Source organism: Salmo salar, chromosome 16, assembly GCF_965601325.2.
Source record: "Salmo salar chromosome 16, fSalSal1, whole genome shotgun sequence".
NCBI lineage: Eukaryota > Metazoa > Chordata > Actinopteri > Salmoniformes > Salmonidae > Salmo > Salmo salar.
This window is the reverse complement of record NC_138306.1, coordinates 29087384-29100666: the sequence shown is the minus strand read 5'-3', so window position 1 is coordinate 29100666 and position 13283 is coordinate 29087384. Positions and strand designations below refer to the sequence as shown.

Genomic DNA, 13283 nt, shown 5'->3' with positions numbered 1-13283 from the left:
AGATTTCAAACCACAGGCATTGCAAGGCCTACTCATCATCGGAGTTTCACTGTGGGCTCATGTTTCCATCCGTTGGAAGCATTCGTGAAAACAGAGAAATATGCAGCCACGTCACAATTTCTTGTTTACTCTGTTATGTCTGTTATGTCTGTAGCATTAGAGGAATGACAGAGCTAAGTTGATATTGCACATTGTCATTCATTAGACCCATTGAAATAGTCAGACGCCCTAATGACTAACTGAGTGTACATTCTGATTATTTATAAAGCATTGTTATCCCTACCCTTACGCACATTATGTTCCTTAATCTTGACGGGCTCGTCCCGTATGCGGGACGGACATCCAGCGAAAAAATCCTATCGCCATTAGCATAACGAAATTGAATATATATATTTTTTCAAATATAGGACTATGTTATATCGTTTTATAGATACACCTCCAGAGAATAAATAAACGTTGTTTTAAAGCTGACACAAACAGACTGTAATTGGTCCACATGACCAAATATGGGTCTTCATATATGGGTCTTTCATCAAGTAATCAATAGCATACTATAACGTCAGTTGCTTAGCTGAATGGGTTTACCATCAGCCCTGGGTTTACCATCCGTTTTCCAAGTAGATTTAACGTCATCACGTCGATTTTTTGGGGGGTTGAAATTATATGGAAGCAATGTTGATTTAGTTTTTGCTCAGTGGGAAGGCTTTAAAGAGGACTTCCCTTTGTTGTGCTCTGTATAGCTGTGAAACAGAAGAGAGTCTTATAGTGCATGTGGTAGGTTTTGCATTGTAGCGAGCTGCTGCACATGGATCTCTAACAGCAGACGTGGGCGATTATGTAGGAGGTGGATGTTCTTGCGGACAACAGGGGGCACATGCAGTACTAGCAGATTCAGAGCAGTGATGAGCTCTGGATTTATTAATAGACTTCTTCATGGAGCTACCTTCTTGCCCAGAACATGCTAGAGACTACGGTGATGGGGCGTGTTGCTTTCCACTCTTATCACCTTATTCACCCCTTCTGATTAACCTGTCATATGCTTTTGTCATGTTATGACGTTCAGCTACTGAAAATCCGCCAGCATCGTCACAGGGTTGTGGCATTTCAACCTTAATTGGAGCATAGAAAGACATATCCAAGCCTTTCATTGGTTATAAGACATATTGTAAAAAGGGTTGTTTCAAACACTTTCTTACACACTTTAACGGTTTATGAGTGTAACCGGACTATGTATAGTGTGATCTGTTGGTCAAGATGTGAAGCTGCAGCATTAAGGTGAATAAAAGTGACGTCCTCCTAGTGACCTTCCTTGTGGGTTGACCCTTCAGATCCAGACTTAGTTGAGTCCAGGTCCCTCCAGAGAACCTCCAGGCCTCTCCAGAGCTGTGCCAGGGGCCAGGGCTCCTCTCTGAGCTGCCAACCCAGGGCCCACAACCCTCACTCGGTATATCATCTGCCAGACCAGCCTCCAGCCCCAATCCACCAACAGCAGCAGGAACAGCAGCATATGCCTCTGATTTCAACGGGGCCAATGTGTGAAGTGTGATGCGTCGCAGCAATGACAGATGGTTAATCTGGGTCAACCTGTCGCTGTGACTGGAGGAGAGAGAGAGAGAGAGAGAGGAGGGACCTTCACCCTGCCTGCTCCCATACTCCCATTAATTAACAAAGCTGCCCGCCAAAGATTAGTGGGAAATGGCTCCATTTGCCGAATGTGGGCATGCCTCTGTTGTGTCTGTGACTATCATTAAATGTGAAGACTGTTAGAAATGTTATTTTAAACTAATTATGTAAACATTAATTAACTAGGAAGTCGGGGCACCACAGAAAATGTTAAGATTACAAAGTTATAATTTTCAGAATATAACTTTCGTAATATCTGATCAATGAATGATGAATTATTATTACCTCAATTCTCATTTCTGAACGTCGCAAACCCTTGGATATCTGCACAAACCCTAGCCAAAACAAACAGTAGATATTGGTTACTAACAATGATAGAAAAGTCCCTAGTGGGCTAAGCCGATATGACGGCTTGGTAGACAAAGGAAAGGGGTGGGGACTGAGAAAGAGCGGGAAAGACAACATGGATTCACTACACACAGTCTATAATTATAGTCATTGAAATGCTAATCCTTTGCACATGAACGGCCACTCATTCGAGAATAATTGCAATTTATATATTTACGCCCGTATGTCTTTGTTGTCTTCTCTGTTGGAATCCTCAATCATCCTTTAGAGTTCATCAGAGTCTCTGGTTAACTTTCCCAGAAGTCCCAATGTCTTTTGTGGTTGTAGGTGGCTAGAATGGATACTTCAGAGTACCATTCGGAAATGTTCTTATATAATAGCGGCTTCGGCGGTTGACAGTATTCTCGTGCTAGATTTACGTAATTTCTAGCTGCAGACTAGTAATTATGCGTCTAAGATTTGCTCTTATTCTGTAGTGATCGATAGACTCAGAGTTTAACCATTTCCAGCTGTGTAGCCAAACTACAGCTCTTAGGTCTCCGTGGCCTATATAATTATAGCCATTCTAATGTGGGGACTCTGTCCCGGCGTTCTCTGACTTCTTAACCATTCGAGACGTGGTTACTGTGGTTCTCTTTGGCAGAGTTGTAGTTTAAACAATTCCACATGAAGCGTCAGCTGCATGTTTTCTAGTCTGGTGTGAATTTCTTCAGGAGTGGGTTTTATACACTTCAGAGAAAAGGGCGGTCCATGACGCTGACGTAATGTCTATGCTCACGTGCGCGTGGCCATTGATTTGGTTAACTTTATATGAAAACCTATACTCTCATTTAGAAGGTTAGCATCACATTATGTCGATGTCATTTACAAAATAGCCTCCAATACCCTACTCAATAAATTGAATGCAGTCTATCACAGTGCCATCCGTTTTGTCACCAAAGCCCCATATACTACCCACCACTGCGACCTGTACACTCTCGTTGGATGGCCCTCGCTTCATACTCGTCGCCGAACCCACTGGCTCCAGGTCATCTACAAGACCCTGCTAGGTAAAGTCCCCCCTTATCTCAGCTCGCTGGTCACCATAGCAGCACCCACCTGTAGCACGCGCTCCAGCAGGTATAACTCACTGGTCACCCCCAAAGCCAATTCCTCCTTCGGCCGCCTCTCCTTCCTGTTCTCTGCTGCCAATGACTGGAACGAACTACAAAAATCTCTGAAACTGGAAACACTTATCTCCCTCACTAGCTTTAAGCACCAGCTGTCAGAGCAGCTCACAGATTACTGCACCTGTACATAGCCCATCTATAATTTAGCCCAAACAACTACCTCTTCCCCTACTGTATTTATTTATTTTGCTCCTTTGCACCCCATTATTTCTATTTCTACTTTGTACTTTCTTCCACTACAAATCTACCATTCCAGTGTTTTACTTGCTATATTGTATGTACTTCGCCACTATGGCCTTTTTTTTGCCTTTACCTCCCTTATCTCACCTCATTTGCTCACATTGTATATAGACTTATTTTTCTACTGTATTATTGACTGTATGTTTGTTTTACTCCATGTGTAACTCTGTGTTGTATGTGTCAAACTGCTTTTCTTTATCTTGGCCAGGTCGCAATTGTAAATGAGAACTTGTTCTCAACTTGCCTACCTGGTTAAATAAAGGTGAAATAAATAAATTGTCACGTCCTGACCAGTAAAAGGGGTTATTTGTCATTGTAGTTCGGTCAGGGCGTGGCAGGGGGTGTTTGTTTTGTGTGTTTTGGTGTAGGTTCTATGTTTAAATCTAGTTTTCTATGTTGGGTTTTTGGTAGGACCTCCAATTAGAGGCAGCTGGTTGTCGTTGTCTCTAATTGGAGGCCATATTTAGTTGAGGTTTGTTTCACTTGTGTTTTGTGGGTGGTTATTTCCTGTATAGTCTGTGCACCTTATGGGACTGTTTCGTTGTTTGTTTCTTTTGTTTAAGTGTTATTTCTAATAAATTAAGAAGATGAGCACTTTATCCGCTGCACCTTGGTCCAATCCTTACGACGCGCATTACATAAATAAATAAATATTACATCTTTTCACAAATAGTTTCATGTTTAATCAGATACATTTCACAATATTTAGATGTAAACCTGACAGCTGGGAAATGTAAACTTTAAGAGATGCAGTTATGTGTGTTTCCTGTCCTTCATGAGATCACCAAATGGAACACATTTGTCATAACTGTCCCTTAAGTAAGTGTCCACGGACCATTCCCACATCCTCCAAAATATAAATATTGTTTAGTTCTCCCATTTTGGGGATTAGGAGTTTTGAACAAAATAAGTTATTTGTTCTGGTAGACTCTCTTAATACTGCATGGCAGTTTCTAAATAAAGGAAACACCAACATAAAGTGTCTTAATAGGGCGATGGGCCACCACGAGCCGCCAGAACAGCTTCAGTGCGCCTCTGAAACTCTATTGGAGTGATGCAACACCCATTCTTCCACAAGAAATTCCATAATTTGGGCTGTGGATATCATGAAATTGGGGAGAAAGAAATATACACTGCCATTCAAAAGGCGGCCAGCATCCCGGAGTTGCCTCATCACTGACGTTGAGACTGGTGTTTTGTGGGTACAATTTAATGAAACTGCCAGTTGTGGACTTGTGAGGCATCTGTTTCTCAAACTAAACAATCTAATGTACTTGTCCTCTTGCTCAGTTGTGCACTGGAGCCTCCCACTCCTCTTTCTAGTCTGGTTAGAGCCGGTTTGCGCTGTTCTGTGAAGGGAGTACACAGCATTGTATGAGATCTTCAGTTTCTTGGCAATTTCTCACATGGAATAGCCTAGACATTTCTCAGAACAAGAATAGACTGATGAATTTCAGAAGAAAGATATTTGTTTCTGGCCATTTTGCTGATGCTCCAGATACTCAACTAGTCTAAAGAAGGCCAGTTTTATTGCTTCTTTAATCAGCACAACAGTTTTCAGCTGTGCTAACATAATTGCTAAAGGGTTTTCTAATGATCAGTTAGCATTTTAAAATGCAAAACTTGGATTAGCTAACACAACGTGCCATTGGAACACAGGAGTGATGGTTGCTGATAATGGGCCTCTGTACATCTATGTAGATATTCCATAAAAAAATAAGCTGTGTCCAGCTACAATAGTCATTTACAACATTAACATTATCTACACTGTATTTCTGATCAATTTGATGTTATTTTAATGTACAAAAAAAAAAATCTTTCAAAAACAAGGACATTTTGTACGTAATGTTGCCGCTACCATCTCTTATGACCGAAAATAACTTCTAGACATCAGGACTGCGATTACTGACCACTCAGCGAGGCAGAGGATATACGGCTCCCTCTGGAACAGGCCCTGACCCCCGTGATCTGCGTGAAGAGGAGGTGGAGAAAGAGAGGCCGAGAGCGGGCTGCCTTCTGAGAATTTGAAGGCGATCGAATCAACCCCCACTTCCCTCAATTCTGCTAGCAAACGTGCAATCTTTGGACAATAAAATTGACGAGTTACGGAGGAAGATTAAACTACCAACGGGACATTAAAAACTGTAACATCTTATGCTTCACGGAGTCATGGCTGAACGACGACAATATCAACATACATCTGGCTGCTTATACGATGTACCGGAAGGATAGAACAGCAGCGTCTGGTAAGACAAGGGGCGGCGGACTATGTATTTTTGTAAATAACAGCTGGTACACTATATCTAAGGAAGTCTCGAGCCATTGCTCACCTGAGGTTGAGTATATGATAAGCTGTAGACCACACTACCTACTGAGAGAGTTCTCATATGTATTCTTCGTAGCTCTTTACAAACCACCTCAGTCAGAGGTTGGCACTAAGATAGCATTGAATGAGCTGTATTCCGCCATAAGCAAACAAGAAAACACTCACCCAGAGGCGACGCTCCTAGTAGCCGTGGACTTTAATGCAGGGAAACTTAAATCAGTTTTACCAAATTTCTATCAGCATGTTAAATATGCAACCAGAGGGAAAATAATTCTGGACCACCTATACTCCACACACAGAGACGCATACAAAGCTCTCCCTCGCCCTCCATTTGGCAAATCTGACCATAATTCCATCCTCCTGATTACAAGCAAAAATTAAAGCAGGAAGCACCAGTGACTAGATCAATAAAAATGTGGTCAGATGAAACATATGCTAAGCTACAAGACTGTTTTGCTAGCACAGACTGAAATATGTTCCGGGATTCCTCCAATGGCATTGAGGAGTACACCACATCTGTCATTGGCTTCATCAATAAGTGTATCGATGACGTCGTCCCCACAGTGACCGTACGTACATACCCTGTCGTGGAAAAATTCAATCAATAATATTTCTCAAATACCAGATCCTGTGAGTTCAAATAGACTTTATTACAAAGTAATATAAGCCGAGCTGGTTCCTTCCAGCCTTGGCGCACACTTTTTATACAGGTTTCATCCTTACGTCACACACATAGTAACTCCTCTTTATGTTAATGATTCATCCCTTCTGGCATTTAGCCATCATTATAATTTTTGCCTTGCACTAATTTTAGTTCGGTTTCACATTATGGCATAGAAACATTAGGCCATAGCAATGGTACAAAAATAAACAGACATGCCCACTCTCAAGACAGGTGCATGTCTAATGGTGTCTAATGACCTAGACACACAGAGTGCACTTATCCTGCTGACTACTTCAAAATGTATAACGGGCACACATGTACTAGAAAATTCTCAATAGGCGTAACCATAGTAACAGTAAATAATAGGCCATAGCAATGGTACAAAAATAAACAGACATGTCCACTCCCCAGACAGGTGCATGTCTAATGGTGTCTAATGACCTAGACACACATATAGAGTGCACTTATTTTACTCTAAGATGTCACACATGTACTGGAAAATTCCCAATATATCCCTCCTCTGGGGCTTAATAAGTTCCAAACCTTAAAGTTTGTTACAGTACAAGTGAAGAGGGAAGCATCTTCTATGTTGCTAAGGAGACAATCTGCCTCCCTTAAACCTTATCAACCTTTGCTTCATTTTCTCATTCATACTGGGGAGTCAGGACAAAACATCTCCTTTCACATATAGCTTGAAGGAAGTAAAAGATCCCTCAAGCCAATTGTCCTTTAACATACAGTGTAAAAGCATGTGCATGCATTTCTTAGCCTTGCCCGAGGTTCTCAATTATGTAAAATATAAAAAAACAATAAAAACATAAAAAATAATAAACTAAATCTCATAAACCCTTTAACTTCATTCTCAATATGACACCTAAACATATGGACCTCCCTCACAGACACCTCTCAAACAACTGTTTGGTTATAAGTGAAAAAACCTGTTAAAGAATTAAGGGCAAGGTCCACGAACTCTTGTAACTGGAAACCCTATGTCACACACATGTCTAGGCGAACAGATATTCAGAAGGTCTAACATAATTTATCCTTCAGCAACTGTTACATTGAGTACATGGTTAAATACTTTTAATATTGAGTCAATGTTTTGATTCTGGGGTAGTTTCTTTATTGTGGCTACCCCAGTTGGTAACAGAGGTTCATGTTTTCTGTCGCAACCCACTTTCTTGTGGTTTTGCCATTGTCTTAGTTGGTGTACTGGTGCTAGTGGGAGGTGTTTTACCATTTCTTCTAGGTTTGCCTCTGTTGCTGTCAAGGCCATTCTACCGCTCTTCATCTGTCCTGGTTTCCACTGTCTGTTAGGAGGACCATGTGAGGGCAGAGAAGTCGATGGTAGGGAAGTCTCCTTCCCATTCTCCTGTCGTTGATTCGCCGTCCCCGTGGACAGCGCCTTTGTCAGGGATATCTGCCAGAGTATGTATGTCATCAGGAGCAACAGGCATGTCACTCCTCCCCATCCCTGGACTCTCTGAATCTTCAGGCGAGTGTGTCTGTTGACTATTGGGAGTTGCGCCATGGTCCTCTTCTCCTTCTGTTTCCTACAGGCTCCTGCCTGGTGTATTAGCATCCTCTCCTTCTGTTCCCTCCGGACTCCTGCCTGGAGTATCAGCATCCTTTCCTTTCCGTTCCCTTCGGGCTCTTTGGTCGTTCGATCATCCTTGGAGCTTTGATGCAGTGGTTTAGATGGTACCACATGGTGCTTCCTTCCACCTGGATGGCTGTTCGTGTTGCTAGGACCTTGTAGGGACCCTCTCACCTTGGCCTGCTCCACCTCCTCCAGAACACACGGATGCAGACCTGGTCCCCTGGGACCACCGGACGGGGAACCTCTGGTCTTGGTTCAGGTTTTCGCTTTCTTTCCGTAAGGTTTTCGAACTCTGAGACTTATGGCCTCTGTTCTATGATCACACCATACACAATCTTATTTCTATCTCTCATCACACAACATAATGACATTCCAGCTGAAGCTGGTGACTTCCTTCACTTCAGCTGAGCTGCTTTTAGTTTCTCCACTTTCTCCTTCTGGTTTCTAAGAGAGTGATAGCATAAGACTTGCAAAGCAACGATAAGCACAAAACATAATAGTATTAACAATGTGACAAGCTATGCATCATTATATATGCATGAAAACCAAAGTCTGAGACCATGACAATCCCCACTCTCTCTTCACCTGACTCTATGCCTCCAGGATACTTTTCTGCTGCACTCACAAAAATGAAGGCCCTAAAAAGCCTCCTCATGCTTTCGCCCAGTCTTCCCCTTTCTGGCCCCAGGTTCCGAAGAGGTGTTCCCATGCTATGTCATTTTCACTTTGTTCCCCATCTCCATTCATTGCCACATGATAGGCACGTCACCTGGTAGGCAAGTGCATATCCCTAATCAACTATACATCCTCTTGAGGTAACTCAGCACTGTATATGCTTTCACATCAGTGCCTTCAAAATGTTTAGAGTACAATTACACCAACATCTATCCACTTTCATATGATGCATTAACCAATAAAGCAGCTAACCCAACCCAACTATGATGTTAAAGTAGCTCCTAGACCAAACCCATCTGCATGTTTACAGTGGAATCTAGTCTCTCTCTCTCTTTAGTTCCGCTTCCTCTGTCATGGTGTCTTCAAGCTCACCCATTATGCCACTGGACCTCACTTCTTGTGAGAACTATGCACCCACCGAGGAGAGACATGATGATCTTTACCGTTGCAGGTGCTGTAAGGAGTAGTGTGTGGACCAGACCAACGCTGTCCCAACACCCACTGCATCTTGATGTACACTCAATCTCCAGAATTCACCCCGCTTCCTTGGTTATCTCCGCTTTCACATGAGATACACAATGCAACGCATGGGTCATTTCCTGACAACATAGACCCTCCTCTTATGGCAAGATCACTAATTTCTTACATTTGAATAACAGGCCCCCTTACTCCTATTGGTCTCCCAGTTACCAGCTACCAAGCCATGTGGCAGGAGTCCTCATAAACTGATATCCCAACAATGCTACTACAATAACCCCTGCTACTACTAACATGGCCCATGCCTATAGCCTCCTTCAATTACAGTCCCTACAGTGACTGCCGTGAGAATAACTCCTGCATGTAATATGTCAAGTGTTCGCCGGCTGTTAGAAGTTGGGAAAGAGATTAATGAGTTGGAAGAATATCCAACCTAACAAAACTGAGTCACAGGTTTCTTGAAAGTTTACCATAGTGTCTGAAATGCCACCACTATCTCTTCTACTCTCACCATGATCTGGGTATGTGTAATGTTCAAATTAACTTCATTAACTCCCTATATTGTGCACAGTTAGCTCATACGAGAGGGAGGACAGCTAACTCCTGTAACAATATACAGTCTCTGGGCATTATACTCCTCTATCAGCATGACCTTAATTTATGAGCCCCCACGGATCTTTACTGCAGTCACGTTCCATCCTACTTAACAGCCCTATGTAAACATTCTGTCTCAAACACCTCCTCCTGCTACAGATACATTTGCACATATATCATTCCATCTAACCTATAACACACTAGTCACTACTCCTCCTAATGCACTTCTTTAGTTATAAACATACTACAACATTCTCAAATCAATTAGTAAATATACATCAATCCCTCCTCTGGAACAATGATCACTCTGATGTTCCACAAAACCTAATAAACATATTGACTTGGAAAGGAAAGAGAAAAAAATACATGTTTAATAACTTCACTCATTGATGGGACTTAAACTACAATTCTGATTACATGGTAAAACAAAAGAGAACAAAAAACGTAATGGTTAACCCAAGCTATCATCCAGTGAGTTCTCTAACAACCTCCCTGTCGGAGGACACTTAGAAATAAGGTTTCTGGAGCCTCCCTCGGCCTCATAAATTTGAGCAGTGCCGTCACCCCTTACCGTTCCAAAGCAACTCTCTCTCGCTGTATCCAAATCATGACTACAACATTTTATAAATTATCCAACCCGAATTTAGAATGACAGTCCTAAGTGCTTACTTTGAGTCTATGACTCGAATTCCAGCATCTTAACTTAGCACACATCATCCTGGTTAGAATGTACATTTGTAAATGGAACCTTTTATTGCCGTTAATAACTCTTCTCATTACAGCCCCTCTTTGTCCCTGTTTTCCTGTTGCAAGTGGCCTGGTAATGAAAGATCAGTATCACATTGCATCCGTAGTCTATGTTGTTTGCAGTGTGTAGACCCCCCGTCCTTCTCCTGGCACTTATCATTCCAGCGTGTCTTTTACAGTTCATCTTGCCAACTGCACATGTAACTCTTGCCTGTCCCATTTGATGGCCCTTGATAATGTCCCAATTTAAAGGTCCAAATATACACATTAGTTTCTCCCACATACACGAGTCTCTCACCTGAGCCGTTCTCTCTTCACGCTCACTCCACACGCTCTCTCAGCACTCCTGCCCCGGTTTATGGCTCGGACTCAAATAGAAGTGTTAAAAGTCACTGTCGTATTGCACGCCTTTGTCGCTCTTTCTTCAGCCAGTTAGGGAGGGTTTTGAGGTTCACACACAATGTTTGTGGTCAAATTATTCCTACCATGCATTAAGACACGATCTGACGTCACCTTCCATGATAACCTCAAAAAAACATAGATCAGAACAGTTTAGTTCAATTCATTTCTGTTTCAGGAAATCCAGACAAGCATTGACTATGACGAATTATTCAGTAACCTTTTCTTAATAACATTATCTCTATGATAAATGTCAAAGAGCATAACAGCATACTGTTACTACTAAAACCATTTTCAAACTTAGTACGAACTATCTTATTTTACTGGCGATCTCTCGGAAGAGTTACCAGATCAGAAAGTTATCACCCTAACCCCTCGCAGAAATCCCACACTCCATAAATTCCAATCTGGTTCAATTTGTATCGAAACAAAAAAAACGATACATAAAATCAGCAATTTACATATCACACTCCATTTGGAGTAACTGTCATCCCTTCTTAACATTTATCTTTCCTTTATATGCAGACTGACAAAGTACATTTGTAGATTTACCCAAAGACCAGGACCCCAGGAAACTGGTAATTTTCCCCTTTGAACACGATTCAAAACATGTTAAATAAAAAATAAACCAATTCGAATAACTTAGAACAACAGTAATGGTACCACTTTTAATAGAGACTGGTGTTTCACATTCATTTTATAATTAAATCCCACCTGTTCCTGTCATTTCTAGTGAGATGAATCAGGCCTCACCATTAAAATATTTCCTCTCCCTTTTCTTTCCCTGACCTTCCAAAACCATTTAAACACCTTTCAAAGCATTTTCATCCTTCTGCGTACCCAATTTAAAACTGAATCGGAAAAAAACCATCCAAAATAAATCCCACAGTACCAACACCACTAACGCATATTCATAACCGGTAAATTGTGTGTGTGATAAACCATATGGCAAAAACAAACAAAAATGGCCAGGCCTTATTTAATTTGGTAACTCCTCTTTAACACCAAATCCGGATAATGATATACAGTTGAAGTTGGAAGTTTACAGACACTTAGGTTGGAGTCATTAAAACTCGTTTTTCAACCACTCCACACATTTCTTGTTAACAAACTACTGTTTTGGCAAGTAGGTTAGGACATCTACTTTGTGCATGACACAAATTTTTCCAACATTTGTTAACAGACAGATTATTTCACTTATAATTCACTGTATCACATTCCAGAGGGTCAGACTTTTACATACACTAAGATGACTGCTTAGAAAATTCCAGGCTCAATCCCTGTACTCATCATTTAACCTTGTATTGAAACCTCAGCTTTTCAAATTACTAAAATATTGCATCATTAGAGTGCTATAAAAAAAACACTATTGACATACTGTCAACACTCTACATTTACATCAAACCTCCTTATCAATATGACTATATTTGTATCACTAACCACTGCTTCACACTCATTAAACATATATTTTTTTTAGGATTAACCTGTAATGCGCCAAATGTAGAAAATACATCAGCCAATAGTTAATCAATCCAAACAATTCAAATTCGAAATTCTTACTTTCCAATTGACTAACTGTCATTTGTTACCTTCACCAGTCTACATCTTTTCCCTTAAACTCAGAAAGCTCTCTACAATCTCAACCATACTCTACCTCTGTCTTTCTGCTAACATTTATGTTACCAGGTGAATTTTTAAAATTTAAATTATAGTCAAAACAAACATAACTTCTACTTTTCACAGGGAGGCCACTTTAATTACTCTTATCTCTTCCTCCCTTTTGTGAATTCAATAAATCTATTTTAGAATAAAACGAAATTAAGTCTCACAAGTTTAAACTACTAGGCTTTTCTTCTTGAGTTGCATGGTTCTCGAAACCCCCAAATATGTTCTCTTGTTTTCGCCGGTTGTACTTTACCATAGCTATAATTCCTTGTGATCCTGCTCTACCACATAGTTTACTAATGTGGCGAGGTTTGGCATATGAATTTCTTTGTCTTTTTACGGCAACAACAAACACACTACCTTACACATTGTACACAGATTGTACACAGAACCCCCAAATCTACACCCTTTAGCGATTGTTTGAATGTGGCGTGATACAAAGTTCGACTATATTCAAACATCATTCGTGCTCTCGCCCATATATACTGGCCATTTTAATATGTTACCTACCGCTGAGGGAGGTTCCCGGAGCGAATCACACAAACTCTATACATAGGTAAGAACTTTACCTTTGTTTTCAAGTGGCTATTTGTTTGTGCTGTTCATCCAAGAGGCCCGGCCACAGCAGTAGATTTTCACCGTCTCTGGTCCCTTTTCGCCACTCCTGGCAAGCTCGCCATTTATGTCGTGGAAATATTCAGTCAATAATATTTCTCAAATACCGGAGCCTGTGAATTCAAATAGACTTTATTTCAA

The 13283-nt window shown here is 41.1% G+C and overlaps 1 long non-coding RNA gene across 1 annotated transcript in view; it reads right to left on the bottom strand.

Moving 5' to 3' along the window:
• The window catches only part of LOC145861096 (uncharacterized), a 25649-nt gene extending 12366 nt beyond the window's left edge, over positions 1 to 13283 (bottom strand). Inside the window, exon 1 of the long non-coding RNA XR_014380873.1 lies at positions 13097 to 13283. This is a non-coding gene — a long non-coding RNA (uncharacterized LOC145861096). The remainder of the gene's footprint in view (positions 1 to 13096) is intronic.